Source organism: Pipistrellus kuhlii, unplaced genomic scaffold (assembly GCF_014108245.1).
Source record: "Pipistrellus kuhlii isolate mPipKuh1 unplaced genomic scaffold, mPipKuh1.p scaffold_m20_p_6, whole genome shotgun sequence".
NCBI classification, from domain to species: domain Eukaryota; kingdom Metazoa; phylum Chordata; class Mammalia; order Chiroptera; family Vespertilionidae; genus Pipistrellus; species Pipistrellus kuhlii.
Window position 1 is genome coordinate 44,487,044 of NW_023425562.1, and position 22,763 is coordinate 44,509,806.

General features: G+C 41.5%; 1 long non-coding RNA gene across 1 annotated transcript; it reads left to right on the forward strand.

Moving 5' to 3' along the window:
- The first annotated feature begins 699 nt into the window (after positions 1 to 699).
- LOC123651541 lies at positions 700 to 22,150 on the forward strand. The gene is made up of 3 exons (XR_006740325.1): positions 700 to 2,087; positions 5,951 to 5,953; positions 22,138 to 22,150. It is a non-coding gene; the product is annotated as an uncharacterized LOC123651541 (long non-coding RNA).
- The last annotated feature ends 613 nt before the right edge of the window (positions 22,151 to 22,763 follow it).

The window sequence follows — 22,763 nt, forward strand, 5'->3', positions numbered from 1 at the left end:
TCCTGGAGATAGAAAAGTAGAAAATGTTTGGTGTTTGTGTCTTATCCATTGGGGGGAACACAGAAGGAGTTGTTTTTAATTATAGATTCAGTATTTGTTAACACCATAACTTTTACCCCATGCATTGTTTCTGTAGAATTCTTTAAATTCACGGTTAAACTTTCTGACAATATTATACGAATCAGAGTTAAAATTGCTTCTCTTTCTGTTTGTGAGATTCTAGCCCAAAGGCCTAAATTCCTCTAATTAAATTTAAATTTCTATTTGTAAACTAATCCTTATGGACCAAATATTTTGAGAGTAATTTTTATTTGGCTTTTTCATAAAGGGACCTTTGCATGTCACTGTAGAGTTGTTCTTTTGTCCATGGTATGTCAGTAGATTTTGGCTAGTACTAAGTTTCACTGGTCTGAGTCCCATTTTTATTTTTTTATTTTTTATTTTTTTAAACATGACAGTGTTTTATATATATATATATATATATATATATATATATATATATATATATATATTGATTTTTTACAGAGAGGAAGAGAGAGGGATAGAAAGTTAGAATCATCGATCAGCTGCCTCCTGCACACCCCTTACCGGGGATGTGCCCACAACCAATGTACATGCCCTTGACCGGAATCGAACCCGGGACCTTTCAGTCCCCAAGCCGACGTTCTATCCATTGAGCCAAACCGGTCTCGGCCTGCGTCCCATTTTTAAAAAATAATTGCTTTTGAATTAAGTTATAGCATTTCTAATTCACATTAATGGGGAGGAAGCCCTCTGCAAATAAAGTTTTCAGATTGACAGATTAGTGAACGAATACAATTTAGAAGATTCAAAAATCAGCTTGGCAGTATGCACTTTCTTAATATCTGTTTATGATGAAGTATAATTATAATTTATTTATGATAGTTCTTCATGGTATACCAGCAAAAGCATTACAGTATAAAAGAAAAGAAAGGGGTATTTTTGTCATTGTATGACCTCATGTCTCAGTTTGCACTGTAAAATCTAGGTGGATCACTTGAGGCCTGTCAGTGGCAATGACATTGGCAGAGAACCACAAACTTCCTCATTGTCTCAAAAGATTTTTAACCAGTTTTTCCACAACTCAGAGAAAACGGACTTTATAAACACTTAACTCTTTTTATATCATTTTTGCCTTTTCCTTTTCCCAGATTTTCAGAGGAATTAATGAATATCTTATTACAACATTATAAAAGGTGCTTGGAGCTTTATTTTGCTTTTCACAGTATACGTTTGTCTTCATATTGTTTTGACTCACAGTGAGTTTACAAAGCAGGAGCCCATGCCTACAGCGGGGGGCTTGCCTTGCTGCACTGTCTGTACCCCTCAGAATCCCCTGAATATTAGATGGGCCTTTTCTGTTGCTCAGTTTATCAATAGTTTAAACTGTTTTTTGAAATGCTTATTTTTGTATTAAATAAAAGAAAAATAAAGAAGAGATAAGTAAAATGTATTTTTGTTTAAGGCATTTACATTTTCATTTTGACTATGAGTACCAGATTTCCAAATCAAGACTTACATATTCACTGAATAACACTCTTTAAATTAAGAATTGCTGTAAGAATTTAAGTGGGGGTACCTATCCAGTTAGGAAAATATTGAACCACAAAAAAAGCCATGCTGTGTCCCATGCACCGAGACTAAATCTTGGAGGACACCCTAAAGTCTTAGGAAGGTAACTGCAACCTGTCCATAACCTACCAAATAGATGACATAATAAAAAGGATTTTCTGATCAAATATATTTGAGAAACACCGAGTCAAAGTTAAACAGGTGTATTTATGGTAGTACTTAGGGATTTAAGTTCGTATATGCATTGAGATAGCAAGATGCCAAAAATGCCCACTTGCTTGACCACAGACCCTACGTACCTCAGAGTCTCCCTTCCAACTGGTAAACACTTCAGAAATGTCCCCATATAATAATTTTGCACTTAAATTTCCAGTTTATCATACTGTTTTGAAAAGAGGCTGTTGTATGCTTAGTTGAATCTTGTTTTCCTGAGAGCTGGAAAACTATTTTCATTTTTACCCTTATTATGGGAAAACTTTAAAATGTACTAGCAAGTTTCCCTGCCTCTCTCTAAATTATGCCTATTCTCATCTGGTCATTCCTGCTGGGACCTTCAGTACATCCTCAGCAGCCCTGTTAGAATTTGTGCCAGGCATTGGTCTAACTGCTTTATAAGTGCTAACCTATTTAATCCCTATAACCTGTGAAGGAGATTATACCATTTTACAGATGGGAAAAGTAAAACACCGGATGATTATGAATAACTTGCCCAAGATCCCCACCACGAGTAGGAGGCTTAAAAAAAAATTGATTATCCCTAACATTCTATTCTGGAATCAGCACAAGAGCATTTGCGGATTTTTGCTTCTGAAAATGTAGTCACTGTGCCTAAGCAGCTGATGTGAAAACTAGACTTTTTCAGTTGTGTGCGGGTAACCAAGTGTAAATGGTATAACTAGGAAAATATACTTTTGAAGTTGCCTATGTGTATACAAATGGCATGGGGCTGGCACCAGATCCTTAACATTCATTTGAGGCATGATGTCAGCTGCTTCCAAATGGCACATAAAGCGAAAGGAGAAGGGTTTCCTTCCTTTTGAAAGGAAGTGAATATTGGCTATCTGTTTTTAAGCACTTGTACATTTTTTGAAGGCCTAGATGCCCAGAGTACACTTAGTATAGTGGCTTGAATGGTACACCCCCAAAAAGATATGTCCACATTCTAACCCCAGAACCTGTGAATGTGACCTTATTTGGAAAAAAAGTCATTGCACATATAATTAAGGGCCTTGAGATGAGATTGTCCTGGGTTATCCAGATGGGTCATAAATCCAGTGACAAGTATCCTAATGAGAGAGGGAAGAGGAAAATATACAGATGCAGAAACGGCCATATGATGATGAAGACAGAGATGGGAGTGATGCTGCCACAAGCCAAGGAACATGGAGCCACCAGAAGCTGGAAGAGGAGGAAGCATCCTCCCTGAGAGCCTTCTGAGTGAACACGGCCCGGCCAATTCCTTGACTTAGGACTTCTGCCCTGGGACTGTGAGAGGATACATTTCCATTTGTTTTAAGCCACCCAATTTGTGATAACTTCTTGAGCAGTCCTTTTTTTTTTTTTTTTTTTTTCATTGATTTTTTGAGAGAGAGAGAGAGAGAGAGAGAGAGAGAGAGAAACAAGCATTGATTTGTTATTCCACTCATCTATGCTTTTATCAGTTGTTTCTTATATGTGCCCTGACCGGAATCAAACCCAAAACTTTGGTGTATCAGGATACGCTCTAACCAACTGAGCTACCTGACCAGGACCAATAATGTCTTAGGAAGCACACATTTGGGGATGTTCAGAATCATCAGCTATGTTCTGATGGGATGACTAGCTCATCATTACTAGGTCACAAATTTGAGTACCCTAGTTCAATTCACCCTGTTCTGTGAATATAAAAATATTTGCACATAAAACTGAAGGTAGTTCATTACTCTTTCATGTCTGCATTGCTGATGATTTGGCTTTTTCTGGAACATTCTTGCCCTATTTTCCTGGAAGTAGTAAAAAGGTCCTTCCTGTTTTCCCTTCAGTATTTTTGGTATCTACGTGTCAGGACTTGAAATGAGAAAGCTGAAAGCTGGTGTTCAGTCTGATTGTCTTTTCATGTTGCCCTGAGGGGCTTGATGGAGAAGAACCACCCTCCCCTCCGCTGCCGCGTCCCTGGCCTCGTTCAGAGGAACTTTCCCACAGCAGCCCTGCACACGAGGCCTCCGAGCGTTGATCCAGACTTGGCATAGATCAGACAGACGTGCCACCGCAGGCCCGTGACAGGGCCCGGCACTCTCACAGGAACATTCTCTGGGCCTGGAGTGAAGCCTTCCTTTGTTAAGCTGTGAGTCTTGTATAATGTTAACTGACATTCTGCTTTATAAGATCTTATCTCATGTCAGTCTGCTGGCGGCAGCTGCTATCCTAAGAATTCCAGGACCTCGGAGGCTGGCCAAACTCTCCGGGACCTGAGATGGAAGAATAATGAGGTGAGGGCCTGTTAGCCATCCCCATGGGTCTCTGCATTTGAGAGCTTGTGTGATGGGCCCCTGGTCCCTTTCATTTGTCCGGTAGACCTGCTCCTCCAGGAGGCTGCTGACTCAGAGACAGAGCTGGCTTCAGGCATTGGGCCCAGGGCAGTGAACAGTGTGACTCCTGTTGCTGCACTGGCTGTTTAACTAAAGGCCGGTCAGTGCCATTTCCTGCAAAGGCCTCTGATCTCTCTCCCCATTTCTGGTTGGTCTTCCCCTATCCCCAGCCCCCAGCTTTTGTGACTGGCAATTTGAAGCTCTGGCCTTGCTCTTGAAAATATCTTGAGGTGCAGCAGTCACCAGTACTGCTACACCCCATTCCCCACCTCATCAAATTCAACTTTTGCAAATTGAGCCAGTTGAACTGGCTGTCAACAGAGCGATACATTTTTCTTCAAGAAAAATCACTTCCTTTCATGCATTTACCATCCCTCTTTCTGTAACTCCCTTCATTAAGCTCTTGTCTGTCCCCTCTGAGGTTGGATTAAGGGACCTACAATGGTTAGAGATCCCACTCTGGCTTTACAATCACCCTCTCCTCAGGCTCTGCAGGTGGACAGAGGAGTTAGTGAGAGCATGAGAAGAGAGAGGGGCATCCAGTGGGTTCCCTGGACCAGTTTACCCAAAAGGGTCTGAAAAAAATGAAAAATGGTCAAGAGTTATCAGAAGAATGAACGTTCCTCTCCTTCCTCAAGTGCTACTTCCTGCCCCTTCCTGTCCCAATCAAAAGTGTGTGACTGCACAGGAGGAAGACCTGTAGAAAGCTCATGGGAATGATCTTTGCAAGGTCACCAGCGGCCCCACGTGGCCCCACCAGTGGCTGTCCCTGTCTGGGTGGTGCTTGACCTCCCTGTGGCCTTTGCCTCTGGAGACCATCTAGAGTTATATGTTGGTGCAGTTTGCACTTGGAGAGACCATGGTGCTCACCTCCTGGTCCCAAATATGGGCGCATTGACTTGCTGTTGGGGGGATGGGGTATGTTGCTATCAATGAAGATGATTCTCCTTTCTCCTTCTGAGGGTAATTTCCTTAGTTGGGAAGCAAACCCCAAAGCTTGGCCTTGTTTGCTCCATATTCTTTTTTATATATATATATATTTTATTGATTTATTCACAGAGAGGAAGAGAGAGGGATAGAGAGAAACATCGATGAGAGAGAATCATCGATCGGCTGCCTCTTGCACGCCCCCTACTGGGGATGTGCCCGCAACCAGGTACATGCCTTTGCCCGGAATCGAACCTGGGGCCTTTCAGTCCGCAGGCCGACGCTCTATCCACTGAGCCAAACCGGTCCTGGCTCGCTCCATATTCTAAGGAGCTAAGAAAACAAAATCAAACAGCTATTCTAAAAGGAACAGTGGCATCACTTACTTTGGAAACGCCAGTGACTTTGTAGGTTTTCATATTGTCAAAATGGCTCTGAATTCTTATCCTTTATTGCACAATGCTTTTCAGTTAGAATAATTAGAATCATGATATAGCCAAGGAAGAGTATAAGCTTGTTCTGAAACTTTTAAGCAGAAAATTCCTCAAGCTTTGTCAAGGCTATTTTTTGCCTGCTACTACCACCTAAATAATTGCATTTTCTTTAATTAAAATATTTGCAAAGTCCTTTCATTTCTTCTGGGGGGGTTTTTAGAGCAGATGAATCCAGGCGTCTTCAAACTACGGCCCTCGGGCCACATGCGGCCCGCAGAGGAGTCTGATCCGGCCCGCCAGGTTTTTTTGGGCAGTGAGCGCAGCCGAGGTGTTACAGTAGGAATCAGTAGTTCATATAGTCCGGCCCTCCAGCTCTCTGAGGGACCGTGATCTGGCCCCCACTTTAAAAAGTTTGAGAACCCCTGGTAGATGGTCTAAGCCTGTCCAAAGATGGTTGATTTATGCTTTCAGGCTTGCGACACCTTAGAAGGAGAATCAAGTCCATCGAATCCCTTTGTTGTACTGATGCTACTTTGAATCTCTGCTATTACCATTGGCAGAGAGATGCCCCAGAAGGACCAGGTCCATAAAAGCAGGTGGCACCTTGTCAGGTATTGTCATCACCATCATTGTCATTGGTAGAAATGGGGCAAGAATTGGAAGAGGCTCTCCCAGCCATTCAGCAGGATCCCTGTAGATTGTAGACTCGTGGGAGCAACAGCCTGGGGCACACAGACTAAGGGATGCTATTGGAAATGTACTATGTGCTGTTGGGGGGGAAGTGGATTTAAATAGGAATAACTATGGCCTTATTGTCTTTTTCAAAGCTCATCCCTCATCCCTCGGGGAAAATCCTTCTCATGCCACACTGTCTGCACATTTTCAGTAGTTATGGCTCCACACTGGTCTGTGATGACAAGGGTGTCACCTCCTTCTTACCTCTCTGGCAACTTCTGATGGGCCTGTCAAGTCTCCAAAGCAAATTCCTACTGGAATGTCTGGACAGTGGCAGTAACAGACCCAGAATGATGGAGGTTATTGGGATTCTCTGTGTGAAGGGAGTACATTGGGTACTTTTTGACGTAATAATAGACATTTTAAAAGTAGATTCCTTTCCAACTGGGAAGGTTTGGTTGTTTTTCTCTGCTCTTGTGTCGGTACCATTGATCATCCTGGGTCTTGCTCACATTGGCTTCTCAGACCTCTTGTTTTACTGAGCAAAGGGTTAACAAAGGGGTGATGTAGGAAAGGTGCTTGCCTATCAGTCTAGCCTGGGGAACAAAGATCATAGGCTGGGGGTGAGGAGGGAGATAGGGCCACGGCAAGCCCAAAAAATCCTGAAGGCTTAATTGTTATGCTCCTAGTTAAAATCTCCAGAGACAAAGAATTCCCTTTCATCTCTCTCTCTCTCTCTCTCTCTCTCTCTCTCTCTCTCTCTCTCTCTCTCTCTCTCTCTCTCTCTCTCTCTCTCCTCTTGTGCTCACTTACCTGCACTCACTGTGTACCTCCACAGCCACGCAGCCTGAAACAGGCACATCGTCATGCAGACTCCACACTCAGTGGACTACAGCTGGGAACACAAACTGAGCTAAGCCAGATTAGCCAAATGCTACACTGAATGTGCAAACATGGAGTGGAAACTCTGGGCAGAGGCTGTAATCCTAGCCTGCGGAAGACAAAAGAGACTTTTTCAGTGGTGGATGGAGGAAGATGGAACCTTGGAAGGGAAACCTATTAATGTTGCCTCATCAATAAGCTTTCCATGACTACTCTTCCTCCCCTTGTGGCCTATTTCTGTGGCACCTCAAGAGGCCCTCTTCTGCCAGCAACAGGTAGGGACTCAGAGGACTCCCCACCGATAGCACTTTCAGCACCAAGTTTGTAGTGATTTGTTAACAGCAGCCCCTGGAAAACAATACGTTTACCATTTCCTCTACAGTAACCCTGCTTCAGAGCCCCATCGTCTCTTGCTTGGACTGCAGCTTCCTGTCCAACTGGTCTCTCTGCCTCAGGCCTTGCCCCACTCCCTGAGGTCTTGCAGCCAGAGGGACCCTTTAAAAATATAAGTCAAATCACATTAGTTCTTTTTCAGAAACCCTTTGGTGACTCCCATCTCATATAGAGTAACACCCACCATTCTCAGACTACTGAGCCTACTTCATTTGGTACCTTTTTACTTGTCTGATTTTACCTCTGACATGCCACTGTAGTAACAGTAACTTCCTTGATGTTCCTCAAGCATACTAGCTATGTCCTGTCTCTTGCTATTCCATCTGCTTGCATTGCTCTCCCCTCCTTCCCATAGCCACATGGCTTATTCCTTCACCTGGCAGATGAGACCTTCTTTGACCACTTCTGAGAATACCAACCCTCCAACCTCACTCACTTGTATGTCCTAGTCCTCTGCCGCCCAGGCCAGGCCTTTAGCTATAATCTTACTTCCCCATTCTGACTAACTTAGGTAGGGCTGCAAAAGCCCAGAAGTAAGGAAACAAAGTAATCTCATGTATAAGTTGTTCAGGCTTTGGATCTTCAAATCCCCTGAGCCAGCAGCGCTGCTTTAAATAAAGGGCTTTTTCTGAATCTCCGGGTACTCGTGTATTTTCCGGTCGCCTGGTAAATTCTTCAACCCTTCCTCCATGGTGCACATTAACTTCTGACATATATTTTCTTGCTTGGCTGTTCAATTGTCTATCCTCCCTGTGAGAATAGGATGACTGAGGTTGGTTTTTTTTTTCACAGTTGTGTCTCCGGTGGCTAGAAAGGGCTATGGCACATAATGGATGCTGAAGAATATTTGCTGAAGAATAAATGAACCCAGCATCCCAAGTTAGTTTTATATGTACAAACATTTATTCCATTAAAAGGTCATGCACTGAATTGTAATAAGCAATCACTGAACTCATTCCTTGATTTCATTCATATTCTCTGGAGACAGGATGCTTCCCCTTTTCCAAATGTCACTCTGGTGAGCCACCAAACCAAATGTTGGCTTCGGTTGTGATGGGACTCTCGTGCATTCCAGAAAGGGAGGCCTTCTCTCCACCTCCAGGTTTCCCAGCCCCCCTACTTTAAAATGGAAGGAAGGGATCCAGTGGAAACTTGGTATTCCTTTAAAGGGCGTTTCCAATCTAACAGTCCTTGACCCCAGCTGTGGGTTTAATAAACTACATCTGCCTCATTCATCCCCCCAGCTCTGTGGTCCCTCTCTTCTAATTCCTCTCCCCACTCACTTCCTGTCACAGCAACAACTTCAGAATTAAACTCCAATTCTAAAACAAATGAAGCAAGGCAGGAAGACAGAATACGGAAATGAATCACAGGCATATGGGAACAGTTTTGTTTGAAAGCATGAACAGCAGTCTTTGCAAACAAGCTGTGGCCATATGTAGGGGGAAGGTGTGGGGGAGTGTTTAAAATACAAGTGATAAACTATGATAAATGTCGGAGTTATAAAGAGAAAGCTCACTAATGATTGGTTTGGATATAAGAAGTGCTAGCTTGAAGCTACCATTACTAAAGAGAAAAGATATTTCTGTATTTTTTTTTTTTAAATCAAAAGCTCCCTCAGGGGTACCCTGTGGTGAATTAAAATTCTTTTTGTTTTTTTTTAAAGAAACCTGGTTTTATTTAAGAGAAGAAGGGAGAGGGGAGAGAGAAACATCAATAATGAGAGAGAATCATTGATCTCCTGCCTCCTGCACACCCCCTATTGGGGATCAAGCAGGAACTTGGGTAAGTGCCCTGACCAGGAATTGAATCATGACCTCCTGGTTCACAGGTTGATGCTCAACCACTGAGCCACACTGGATGGGCTGAATTAAAATTCTTACCATGTATTAGCAAAGAAACTATGGACAATTGTTTGACACTTGTTTCTTGGCTAAAACCTAGGTCATTTGAATTCAAATGTATTGGTATAACCATTAGAAAGTTATTCTTAGAACCAGATCTATTGCCTCTAAGTTCTTATTCCTAAGGAAGAAAGATGTGTGTGTGTGTGTGTGTGTGTGTATGCACACGCGTGCTCGCACACAAGCGTGTGTCTTTTATTGACTAACCCACTTAATACTATTTATTTAGTCTGACCAAGTGCCAAGCACAGTGCTAAGCACTGGGTGTTCGATGGTGAGCAAAAACTCTGCATATTAGGTGGTAAGCAAAAATCATTTCAGTTCCTCCCTCATGGAGTTTATAGTCCAAGGGGAACATAGTAATTAAATAGTCATGCAAACAAATGAAAATAACAGCTGTGGTTTATGCTACCAAGGAGAGCAGTGGTCTGTGATTCTGTGATAGGTGGATGCCTGACCTAGTCTGGGGAATCAGGAAAGGCTTCCCTGAGGTGATGATTGATTTGCAGCTGGGAGATGAGTCATTTTAAAGGGGACATGGGGGTGCACAGACAATTCAGGGCTGAAGGGGCGATGCGTGCAAGGGTCCCAGGGTAGACCAGGTAACCATATATTCAATACAAAAGAAGAGAATGAAGGGCAGTGCCTCTGGAGCTTGGTGGTGAGAAGTCAAGAGACAGGAAAGAGAGATTGAAAGGGGCATGACCACCAGTACCTTATGCATTATGCTAAGGGTTTTAGTTTTACTGTCAAGAAGAAGTGTTGGAAGGGGGGTGGACAGTTAATCAAGAGCATGTTCCCTAGGCTTCCTCCTCTACCCCTCCATTCAGGGTCACAGAAAATGTGCTGGAGGGAAGTACATGTGGTAAAAATTGGTTCAGGGGAATCAATCTCTCATTTGACCAATGAGTATTTTTTTTATATATATTTTTTATTGATTTTTTACAGAGAGAAAGAGAGAGGGATAGAGAGTTAGAAACATCGATGAGAGAGAATCATCAATCAGCTGCCTCTTGCACACCCCCTACTGGGGATGTGCTCGCAACCAAGGTACATGCCCTTGACAAGAATCGAACCCAGGATCCTTCAGTCCGCAGTCTGACGCTCTATCCACTGAGCCAAACCAGTTTTGGCCAATGAGTAATTATTATATGGCAAGCACTGCTCTAGGTCCAAGGGAATGGAAAATGAACCAGAATGTTACTGATCTCCCCTCCAAAGGTTTACAGTCTAGGTAAGATACAACATGCATTGTAGTCACATGAATAAATAATTAATTGCAATTGACATAAACCAACAAAAGAAGAGTGTAGCAAGAACTGTGGGTGAGAGTAGGAGGGGAAGCCTCAGGGAAGGTTTCCACTGAAGGCAAAGCTGACTAAATATTATGGGGAGAGTTATTGGAAAGTCACTGGAAGTTTCCATTAGATTCCTGTTTTCTACCCCCACCCTTTACTTCATCAGGTGACCTTGACTCATGCTTTCTTCCTCTGTATATAAACAGCAGTGAGTGAGTAGCAAGGTCCAGTGTTTTCTGGCAGAAACACAAAGGCCCCCTTGTGCGGAGTGGCATGACTGTGAGGCATCTATGGTGATAAATGAAACAATGAACTGTCACGTCCTGGGCAGCTCTGATGTTGTTCTGTGTCTTTCTAATCCCCCAAGAGGGTGGCAGTATTGATATTTCTAAATTAACACCCTTTTCCTTACTAAACCAATTATTTCCAACATGTTACAGTTCATCACCCCAAACCAGTTTGTTTGTTTTTTCAATCAGTTGGAGACAGAAAACCCATAAACCGTTCATCAGTGTGTGATGCTGTTGGCTTCTCAGTGCAGCCACCAATTTGGGTTCTCATCCTTCTTATTCTCTTAGCCCAATCTCTTCATAAACTAATGTGTTTACATAAAAACAAGCAGCAATTCTCATTTATGTTTGTCGTGTAGAAACCAGCAGATCATACTTCCCAGAAATCTTGGGTGTGGTTGGTTGTTCCTGAAGATAAAGCCTAATGCTGTTGTTTCTCTGAATTGACCTAGCCCTTTTCCGAAAACACTCCAATCAGGTGCCTACTGTTATTTCCACAAAGGGTTATTGTGTGGCTTTGAGTTCTAGCTGCATCGCTCAATAGTGCATTTAATATACTTGATCATTATGATTGAATTCTACCTCAATCACTTAACATTATATTTGTTGGACAAGTCACTTAAGTTCTCCAAGTTTCCCTGTTTTTTGTCAGTAAAGTAAGGATTAATTATATTGGCTCTGCCCTTTTGGTCTGGAGTGAAATCAAATGAGAAACTATTTGTGAGCATACTTTGTAAACTCTAAATCAGTATTTATGTGTAGACACCATTATTACTACCAGGTATACAGGGTAGAATTGCATTATTGATTCTTTCCTCACCCCTTATGGTAATTAGCCATTTGCCATGTGACTTTGCAAGTCTTCTTTGAAAGAGGGAGAGTATATTCCCCTGTCTCTTGAGTCTACTTTGCATATATGACTTGCTCTGGCCAGTAGACTGCAGCAAAGCAGCAGTGTGTGGTTCTGAGCCTAGGTCCTGAGGAGCCTGGTGTGTTTATGGTCCCAGGAAGAGGATGAGGGCCCATGGAGCAGAGCCACCATTGTCTAGCTGCCCCAGCTGAGCCGAGCCTAGACCTGCCAACTCTCAGCTGCCTTCCAGATACATAGGTAAGTCCACCCAGGTGAGCAGAACACCCAGCCAAACCATGTGAACCAAATGGAGCACGTATTGGAGCATGTGAACCAAATGGCACTGAGGTGTTGCTGTAATTTGTTATGAGCATTGGTATAGCAATAGTTGACTGCTACATCATCCACCTATCCAGCCATTGGTTCATTAAGAATATGGCATCTTCCAAGGACAAAGACAACAGATGTCAGTTTTGAACAGACTTTTCTTTCTCTCCCTAACTCCTCTATGCTCTTCCTTCCTTGGCCTAATTTTCAAAAGTAAATGGCTCAAGGCTTGCAAATTCTCTGTATAGCACCACAAATTATCTGAATAAAAGGCTTGCTGGAGTCTAACAAATAATATTTTAGTGAAGATGTTTACTTTTAACTGATATATAGGCGAGGATACTGTTAGGATCAATGCTTTCTTCATTGTTGAATTTATAGACTAGACTGATCTATAAATGCATGCAATAGGCAGAAACAGACCAAGTATTTTCACTAAGAGCCTTAGTGTCACCCAGCTTTGGGAGTCTTTTAGAACAATTCTAAGCTAACAATTTCATTTAACAAACACAGATTAAATATATACCACATGTAATGCACAGGATAAGGTCCTGGGGAAATAGAAATGAACAAGGGATAGTAGCTTTCTCTTAACAAGGGAAATAAAATGCAAACTACTCATAATACTATGTCCATCAAATTGTAACACACATTTTCTTCTTACTTTTCCATATGTTGAAATCAAAATGGTATGCCATAATTTTGTTGGTAATGTTTTTTCTTCCTTTGTGGTATATAGAATAATGAGGCAGATTATAATTAATAGCATTTAGAGCCAAGAAAATACATAAGTAAGAATGGCATACTATCTACTCCATGCCAAAAAAATCAAAAAGCAAGGAGAGATTATTTCTCACTGATAACATAGGGAAAGAATTCATGGAGGAAGAAGCTTTTATATGAGTTGTCAAAAACATGAAGAATTTCAACATGAAAGAATGAGCTAGAATAAAGATGACAGCAGGTCAATTTGGTCCCTAAGCTTTCTATCACCAAGGGGCACTTTTATGTTTTATCCCCTCCCCCATCCCATGTTGTTTTAAAAAAGATTTGTATCATTATAAATAAATTTGCATTTACCAAGATTTACTTTCCTTCTCAATTTGATGGGAAAAGCTGTGCATTAATGGTAATCAGAACTGATAATCAAGCAAGGTGATTGGTATTCTTATATTGAGTTAGCATTTTTGGCCCAAAGCCAAGCAGCTTAAAGTTTTAGTTGGCCTAGGAAATTTTTATTCCAGGTAACTGTTTAATTTCTATGAATAGTTTTTTGAAATAGTGACAAGAATTAATCCTAGATGGGAACATTATTCTACAAGACATGGGACCTACAGGTTGTGACCTGAATATTGTTTGCCTAGTGCTTCAAGCAAATGAGGAGAGATGAGGGGTGATGAGACAGGAATAAGGAGAGGATCACTCACGAGAGTCTTAAATGTCATACTTAGGGATTTAGACTTACCTTGTAACCACCACTGAAGAAATCATTAGATTGAATAGAGAAGGACTAATAGTATGCATTTTGTTACCAAAAAAGGGGGAGGGGGAGAAAGTAACTCATGTATATCACAGGCAAACGAAGGGAAACCTGGATGACTAAATTTCCACCAAAAGAACAGACAAGCCACAGCTTGTGTGCTCACCCAGGTGGTAGAATAGCTGCCAACAAGCCAAGTTTGGAAGGAACACATAACTTCACCATCAGTTCTACACCTATTATATAAAGGCTCCAAGCACTGTGCTGTGTAAGAGCAAGAGCTTGACTTCTGGAGTCAAACCACCCAGGTACATGTTCTGGCTCTGCTGCAAATTACTAAGGACTTGACCTTTACCTGTTATATTTATAAATGGGGAAATAATATTATCAATATTAGAAAGTATGACTTAACTTTTGCAAGTTGTCTCGCTCATAGTTAGCAGTACTTCATTAGTTTCTTCTAGATTTGCTTGGAAATCCAAACATCAAGAGACTTTATGGTCGTGCACAACAATAGATTCAGTTTTTTTCTCCTCTCATCATCTTGGAAGATGCCATACTGGCTGGTAATCAGACCTGAAAGAAAACACGTGCTCCGACACCAGCATCATTTTGGCAATGGTCTGTGTTTGGCTTGACAGTGAGTAGGAGGTGACAGGTGAACCTCGTGGGGAGATTCCAGGAGAATGATTTTCCTGGAGGACTTTAACTGGAAGCTCACATATGGCAAGTCATTATCATTGTTGTAAATCCATGAGAGTAGGAATAGAGGAAGTGCCTTATAAAGGAAGTCCTAGGATTCTGGACAAGAAAGTGGGAAGTGGACACATGAGTTGTGGCTGCCATCACCACCACTGTTCCACATGTTTCTTTGGCGATTCCTTTTCATCAGCCATATCTGTCTGACATTGGCACTCCAGAAAATATTTTCCCTATGAAGGTGCTTAAATATATGTTGAAGAGTAATGACAAAACCTCATCTTTGTTATATATTTTTTCTTAATCTTTATTGTTGTCCCCTGTTTTCCTCCATTGACCCCTTCTAGCCCATTCCTGCCCCAGGCCTTCCCCACCCTATAGTCTGTGTCCATGGGTTATGCATATATGGATATAAGTTCTTTGGTTGATCTCTTCCCACCCACCCTCCCCTGCCTTCCCTCTGAGATGTATTTTTGAAGTGTTCAAAGTGCTTTCACATTTAAACTTTCATGTTTTCCACAATGACCTTCTGAAAAAAGTAGGCTATTGTTAGCCCCCTTTTCTGAATGAGAAACTTGAAATGCCAAATGGCTCAGGGAGCTTTCCTAATGCTCAGAGTTGCTAAGTGAAAAGGACCTCTATCTTTTTATTTTATAACTAGATGCCCAGTGCACAAAATTCATGCGGGGGGGGGGGGGTGTTGGGGGGGAGTCCCTCAGCTCGGCCTGGGCCCTCTTGCAATCCAGGACATCCCTCTCACAGTCCAGGACCTGCGCTCCTTACCATCTGCTTGCTTGCTGCTCCCTACCGCTTGGCTCACTGCTCCTTAATGCTGCCACAGAAGCTACTGTCATTGAGGCTCCTGCCACTGCTGCTGCACTCGCCAGTTATGAACTCAGCTTCTGGCTGAGCTGCTCCCCCTGTGGGAGTGCACTGACCACCAGGGGGAAGCTCCTGCATTGAGAGTCTGCCCCCTGGTGGTCAGTTCATAACGACTAGTCATTCTACCTTTCAGTTGATTTGCATATTAGGGTTTTATTATATAGGATTTTATTTTTTGTTGACAGTATTACAGATGTCTCCCATTTTCTCCCTTTTTCTCCCCCTCCATCTACCCCTACCTCACCCCAGGCCTTCCCCAAGCTATTGTCTGTGTCCATGGGTTATGCATATAAAATATGCCATATATGGATATATGTTCTATGGTTAATCTCTTCCTAACCTCCCCTCACTCCTCAGCCTTTTTTCCTGATTAAGGTCTGTCATTCTGTTCCATGTATCCATAGCTTTGGACCTATTTTCTTCATCAGTTTATTTTGTTCTTTAGATTCTACTTATAAGTGAGATTATGTGATATTTGTCTTTCTCTAATTGGCTTATTTCTCTTAGCATAATAGTCTCCAGGAAGGACCCCTATCTTTTTACTGAAATTTAAGTCTACTCTGTCCTTGTCTGTGAATGAAGATTTGTAATTATTTTCCCAGTGGACAAAGTCACCATCGATTTTGGAGGATTTTCCCCCCTCAAGTTATAGCCTCTTACTCCACAGTTTTATAACAGACCTTGATGCTTCTAGGGTCACAAAGGACTAACACTTGCTGTTTGACATCCTGCCTAGATTTTGGTGGTTGTTATGGAAAATTGGCAGCATATCTTTCTTCATCTAGGATGATGCAAAGCTTCCAGAAGATGGAGATTTGAACTTGTTGAGATGAGAGCTGAATTATTGAGGTCAGAGTCAGATCTCATTTTTTTTTCACACCTTTGTCTGTTCACCTTCTAATCTTTATGACTAGAATGCCAGCTATAGCAATCAATTCCCTTCAAATATAATAAAACCCACTGTCCTTTGCAAGAAATAAAACTCTCTTCTCTGGTTCAGAGCATTTCACATTCTTTCCATGTTATTCAGCAATTCATGGTCATTTTGAGGCATAGAACACCTCCCCCTTTTTCCTTCTCATTTTAAACAGGAAGTCACCTCTCAGAAACCCTTGGGTGAAGCAAAACAATGTAATGAAATAATGTGTAGAACATCTCATGAAAGTTACAATAGCTTTTTCCAAAAACCTCAATGTTTTCATCTCTTTACTAGTCATTTTATTTATATGTTAACAGCATTTTATTAGTAATTCACGTCGATTAGTTGAATTGCCTCTAATGCTTCAACAGAACTGTCTGGTTACTTCTACCATTAACAAACCATCTCAAAATTTAGTGGCTTAAAAAAACATTTCATTTGGTTTTCATTCTGCAATTTGGGCAGGTAGCAGAAAAGGTCATTTGGGTTGTCCCACTCATTGCTCCTGGAGCCTCCCAGGCAGCTGTCGTGGTCTGGAAGCTTGACTTGGGAAAGAGCATGCAGATGGTTTCTGCACGGGGTTAAATATTATCTCCCCAAATTCACATCTACCCAGAACCTCAGAATGTCACGTTATTTGAAAAAGGGTCTTTGCAGATGTAATTAGTTAAGATGAGGTCATGCTGGAGTAGAGGGGGCCCTAATCCAAAATTACTGGTGTCCTTGTGAGAAAAGAGGGGACAAGTAGACACACACAGGGGGATGCCATGTGACAACAGAAACAGATGGGAGTGATGTAGTTGTGAGCCAGGGGAACATTGAGGTTTTCTGGAAACCACAAGAAGCTGGAAGAAGCAAGGAATAGATGCTCTCTCAGAAGCTCCAGAAGACTCCAGCCCTGCTGACACACTTGACTTTGGACTTGTAGTTTCCAGAGCTGGAACCTGACCAACATTCATTTTTTCTCTCTTCCCCCCCCTCCTTACCTCTTCCCATGTAGTCTCTCCACCTGAGTAGCTGGGACTCTTTCTGTAGGCTCAAGGTTTTGAGACAGTAAAAGCAGAAGCTACCAGACATCTATGGGTTACCAGGGGTCTGCAACCTTTAAGACATAAAGAGCCACTTGGACCCTTTTCCGAAGGAAAAAAAAACCTGGGAGCCGCAAAACCATTGCGACAATTTAAAACAAATATAACACTGCATATATTGTTTCTTACCTTAATGCTATATACCAGATCATGCAGTTAGCTGTCAATATGAAGAAAAAAAGGACTTTTTCACTTAACAATGTAAAATATATTTTTTGCAAATTAATAGCTAATTAAAATATTTAATTTACCTGGTTAATGGGGTTTTTGCTCCTGAACCTCAGTGCACAGTGTCTGCACATCAGGGCTGTAAGACGTTACCTTCATTTTCACACAGGCTTGCAAGTTGTCAGAGCTGGAGCCGCGGTAAAGCTTCAAAAGAGCCGCATGCGGCTCTGGAGCCGCAGGTTGCCGACACCTGGGTAAGGCTCATAGCTATTATATCACTACTTGAATCCCACTGTATTCTGTAGGTTAAGGCAAATTAGAGGGTCAACTCAGATTGAAGGGGAGAAATGGACTCAGGTTGGGAGCAATTGTTGATGTTTAACTCTGGAGTCAGCCTGCAATGACTGTGGCCACCTGAGTTTCAATGCATATTTTATTGTACTATAGACTTATTCGTGCAAGTCACCATCTAGACTTAGCAAAACTTCTCTCACTGACGATCTTCTGAACACTCAAGTCATATCTTTGAATGTCAGTCAGCCTAAGCATCCACATCGAACTGTCCTAGCAAGGTAAACTGAGGTCCGGGGGCCACCCATGCTGAGGTCCTGGATCTAGGGGTTTGCATGGGAACAAGTACCATTGTCATGGAAAAGGAGTTACAGCATACTTTGTGTCTGAAATGATTGTTTCTGTGAGATCAGTTCTGACCACAGTACATACCACTCTCCAAACTAGAGCTATAGGATGATGGTGCCTCTCTGTGGAACATTATAAGGCAATGCATGTGATCAACTGAAATGAGGAAAGAAGTAGCTGTAAAATGAAAATCAACAACTGAAACTTGAGAGTTTTAGAGGCCACAAGATTAAACTTGAGTTGCTTTGATTCTAATTCCCATTCTTCCACTATAATTTATTATATATAGGCTTTCTTGTTTGTTTAGGGTTACTTTATTTCTGGGAACATTAGAATTTATATTATAGTTCTACACAGGATTTCTTGGAGCACTAAAATGTGGTAGAATTTGACAAATGGGTAAAAAAATGAATATATAACTTGGTGTTATTAAGAAATGGAGTAATGTTGTAAGATAATGCAGTAGATATCTCTCAGGCAACTTATACTTTTTTCTTTAAAAAATGCATTAGTGCCCTGGCCAGTGTAGATCAGTTAATTGAGTGTTGTCCTGTGCACCAAAAGGTTGCCATTTCAATTTCTTATCAGGACATATGCCTGGGTTGTGGGCACAATCTCTGGTAAGGGGCATGTAGGAGGCAGCTAATCGATGTTTTGCTCTCATGTTTATGCTTCTCTCTCTCTCCCTCTCCCTTCCTCTCTTTCTAAAAATCAAGAAATGTTTTTTTAAGTACTAGTAATATCTGACACATACAAAAATATTGTATATGTAAATAATGAAGCATAATAATAAAAACTCCTATGAATCCACCACTTAAGAACTGGAACATTGACAACATCATTGCATCAACCTACTTCTCCTGCTCTAACCAGATCTCCATCTGATCTTCATTAATTAGTACAACTCTGACTATTGTGTTTATCTTTCCCTTGCTTGTTGGGCAAATACTTCTTCAGATTTGAATCAAAGAAGGAAAATCTAGCTTAGGTCCTAGTTAACTTGAAAGCAAGCTTCTGATTAATTGCTAGCATATTAACTCATCTGCTTTTTGTGTATTCTATCAAAGAATGATAGTGACACATGTGACAAGCAGCCTCTGGAAGCATTCATGATTTCATAAGTGTCCCAGATTTGTGTAAAGATGACTCCCAGCTAATCAGAGATACTGCTCTCCTTCTTCTGGTCTCACAAGCATCGTGGGTCCAAAGACCTGTCTTCTCAGTCCTTCGCTCTTAAGTTGCTCCTCTTTATCCCCTTCTTTGTGGATGTCTGGTCTGCAGCACTGTCTCCAATCTGTGGCTTCTGGGAGACTGGAGAATCCAACTATTTTAGGACAGAAACCTTGGCAATCATGGAGTTAGAAGCGTTAATTAATTTGTATAACCCATTCCCCAAGCAAAGAGCAGGAGCATGAAAAGGCTTTTTCAGGGAAATGCAAAATCTCAAAGGTAAGAAGAGTCCACTTGGGACATACTTACTATTGAATTACTTCAGGGGTGTAAAATCATGCAAATATTATTATGATCTCTCTTGTGGCAGTCAAATACATTATTTTTCCACTTGGAGAGTTTTTCATTTTATTTCCCTTTTATCAAAGTACAATTAAATGCACATGTTCTCTTTTCCTTCTTGCACACGGGCTTTTTGTTTCTGTATGGAAGATTTAATAATAGAGTGTGCCATTACCTCCAGGCCAGTTTCTTAGAGTCAGCCACTTCGAGCAGTTCTCTTTCCTTCTTCTGGTAGCCACATGAACACCTTTAAATACTATGCTACTTCATGACTTATCAAAACCATTGTCTATTCATTTATCCCTGTTGAATTTTGATATTATTATTATTTTATGGCCACAACTGCATGCCCTCTGACCTTATATCACATTACTCTACTTGATTGAGGGGCAGACCTGTTCCTCAAACACACCTGGCTTGTCCTGCCTCAGTTTCCTTGCCGTTACCACTGCCTGGGATGCATTCCTCTGGGTCTGCACACGTCACACTCCCTCTAGTCTTGGTTTAACAGTCATCTGGATAAGATCCAGCTGCTGGGATTTAAATCCAGGCAGTCTAGCTACAAAACACTCACTCTTAATGTATATACAACCTCAAGTCAAGATTGATAACATAACATTTTTTTCTATAATTATATTGAAATTTTCCAGGAGTGAATTCTTAAAGTTTAAAAATCAAGCAGCTATTTTTATGTCATGTACTAGGATTATTGTCTCTTTGGGCTTGTCCAAGATCATGACTTCTTTGAAGAGCTCTTTCCTTAAAGTCCAAATTTGCTTGTTTCCCTTTTTTGGTCCTGTAGCCTGGCGAGGCTGTAGTCAGTCAGAGCTGATCTTTCCTCCACTGTGCCCGCTGGTTGTCCTGCTCCTGCTCTCTTCGCTGTCCTGGTGCTGTCAGGGGTGGTGGGTGAGAGGGGCAGAGCAAGGGAGAGAGAGCAAATACCAGTGCTCAGTGCTCATGTTGAACTGGAAGCTATAACAGTATAGTTTTTGAATTTTTTCTTTTAAAATGAGACTCTAGAAAAATAAAGAAAAGGAAAAGAAGTAATACTTTTTGAGCAGCTTGCCATGTGCCTGACACTATACTAAGTACTTCTCACATATCAGCTAAATGATCTGTCTTGGTCCCCATCATGGGTGGGTACAATGATTTCCACTTTGTAGATGAGGAAACTGGAGGTTACCTAGGAGATTAAGAAACTTGCTCAAGATCACAGCCTGAAAGGCTAATGGACTGATGATGTAATAAGGGAGATTTCAGATGCCTGAAACCTTTTCTTTCTACCACCCATGTCCCATATAGGACATTTACTGCCCTCTCACAAAGGGGTTCCGGACAGAAGACATAGGATAAACATAGTTTGGGTACATTTGGACATATGACTCCTTGAGGAGAGGCCTTGGGCTTTGCTTGGAGCCTCCTGGAATATCCATCAGCTGGTCTGGAAGCAGGAGTCTGCACCATTTAGCTGTGTACTATCTTGAAAGGCTATCTAGCTTTTATTTTTGAGAGGTAGAAAACAGTAAATGATAGCCGAAACCGGTTTGGCTCAGTGAATAGAGCGTCGGTCTGTGGACTGAAAGGTCCCAGGTTCGATTCTGGTCAAGGGCATGTGCATTGGTTGCAGGGACATTCCCAGTGGGGGATGTGCAGAAGGCAGCTGGTCGATGTTCCTCTTTCATCTATGTTTCTAGCTCTCTATCCCTCTCCCTTCCTCTCTGTAAAAAATCAATGAAATATATATTAAAAAAAAGAAAACAGTAAATGATAATAGAATATACTTTAAAAGTGATGAAAATCAGTGAGATACACTCATGTACTTTCAAACCTCAATGCTTTCTGAAATAATTTCATAAAACAATTAATTTCTTGCCTCTATAAGAGGCCCCAGTTTAACTACTGATACACATATGGTTTAGAGTTCATTGGATTAGATTATTGTTCAAATGTACATAAAAGAGAGTAAAAAGGCTTTTAACAGAGCACCTAAATATAAGGCCAGTCTCTGTTATTTTTAATGATATTCTGCAAGTTCCTAAATGCAGCTTTGAAGAAGCTTGGGTGATGGGGGAATATTTCCCAAACTGCCTGACTTGTTCTCTCCAGTAGGACTAGTCAGGATGGAAAAGGTTTTGCCTAAGGTAGAACTGGAACCATAGGAGCAAACCCGGTAGATCTCATAAAACCCTTCAGGCCACTACAGGATAATATTTTTTTTTTTTTTTTAGCAAATACATTAACTTCCAATCCATGTGTTCAGGGGGAAATGAATTGCCTCTGTGCTGTCTTAGGAAATTCAAATTAAGTGCTTTTTCAAAGGAGGAAGAAGTTGCATAAATGCTAAGGTTGACTACTTCCTGATAAGCTGTTTCCAAGCAGATGAGTTCATTAGAATTACTGCTGGAAGACTTCTGGAAGGCGGTCAGCTTTTCCTTGTTTTCGCCTAAATGAACTCCTAATGTAAAAATGTTCCTGGTTTAGACTTTAGCAGTCCCCAGCTTACAGATAGATTGAGTTCCCCAAATTGGATTCTAATCCAGTTGTTTAAAAATAAGAATACATGTTTGCAGTGGGACAAGGTTGTTAATGATGGTTAGAGTCCCAGGCCAGCACACAAAACTCTACTTAACTCCCAGTGTTTTAAAAAGAATATTATAACCTGGCCAGCATGGTTCAGTGGTTGGGAGTCGACTTACAAACCAGGAGGTCACGGTTCAATTTCCAGTCAGGGTACAGTCCTGGATTGCAGGATCCATCCCCAGGGTAGGGTGTGCAGAAGGCAATCAATCAATGATTCTCTCTCAACACCGGTGTTTGTGTGTGTGTGTGTGTGTGTGTGTGTGTGTGTGTGTGTGTGTGTGTGTTTCTCTCCCTCTCCCTTCCTCTCTGAAATCAATAAAAATATGTTTAAAGAAAAAAATAATAAATAGTATAGACCTGTTTTTTTTCAAGTTGAAAATCATAACCAATTAGTGGGCAATAGAAGCACCTTAGTGAGTGACCAGATTTTTATTTGTATTTGTATTTTTAAATTTTTTTGTATTGCTTTCAGAGAAGAAGGCAGAGGGAGAGAGAGAGAACTATCAATGATGATAATCATTGATTAGCTGCCTCTTGCACACCCCACACTGGGGATGGAGCCTGCAATCCGGGCATACGCCCTTGACTTGGAATCAAACCATGACCTCTGGGTTCATAGGTCAATGTTCAACCACTGAGCCATGCTGGCTGAGGGG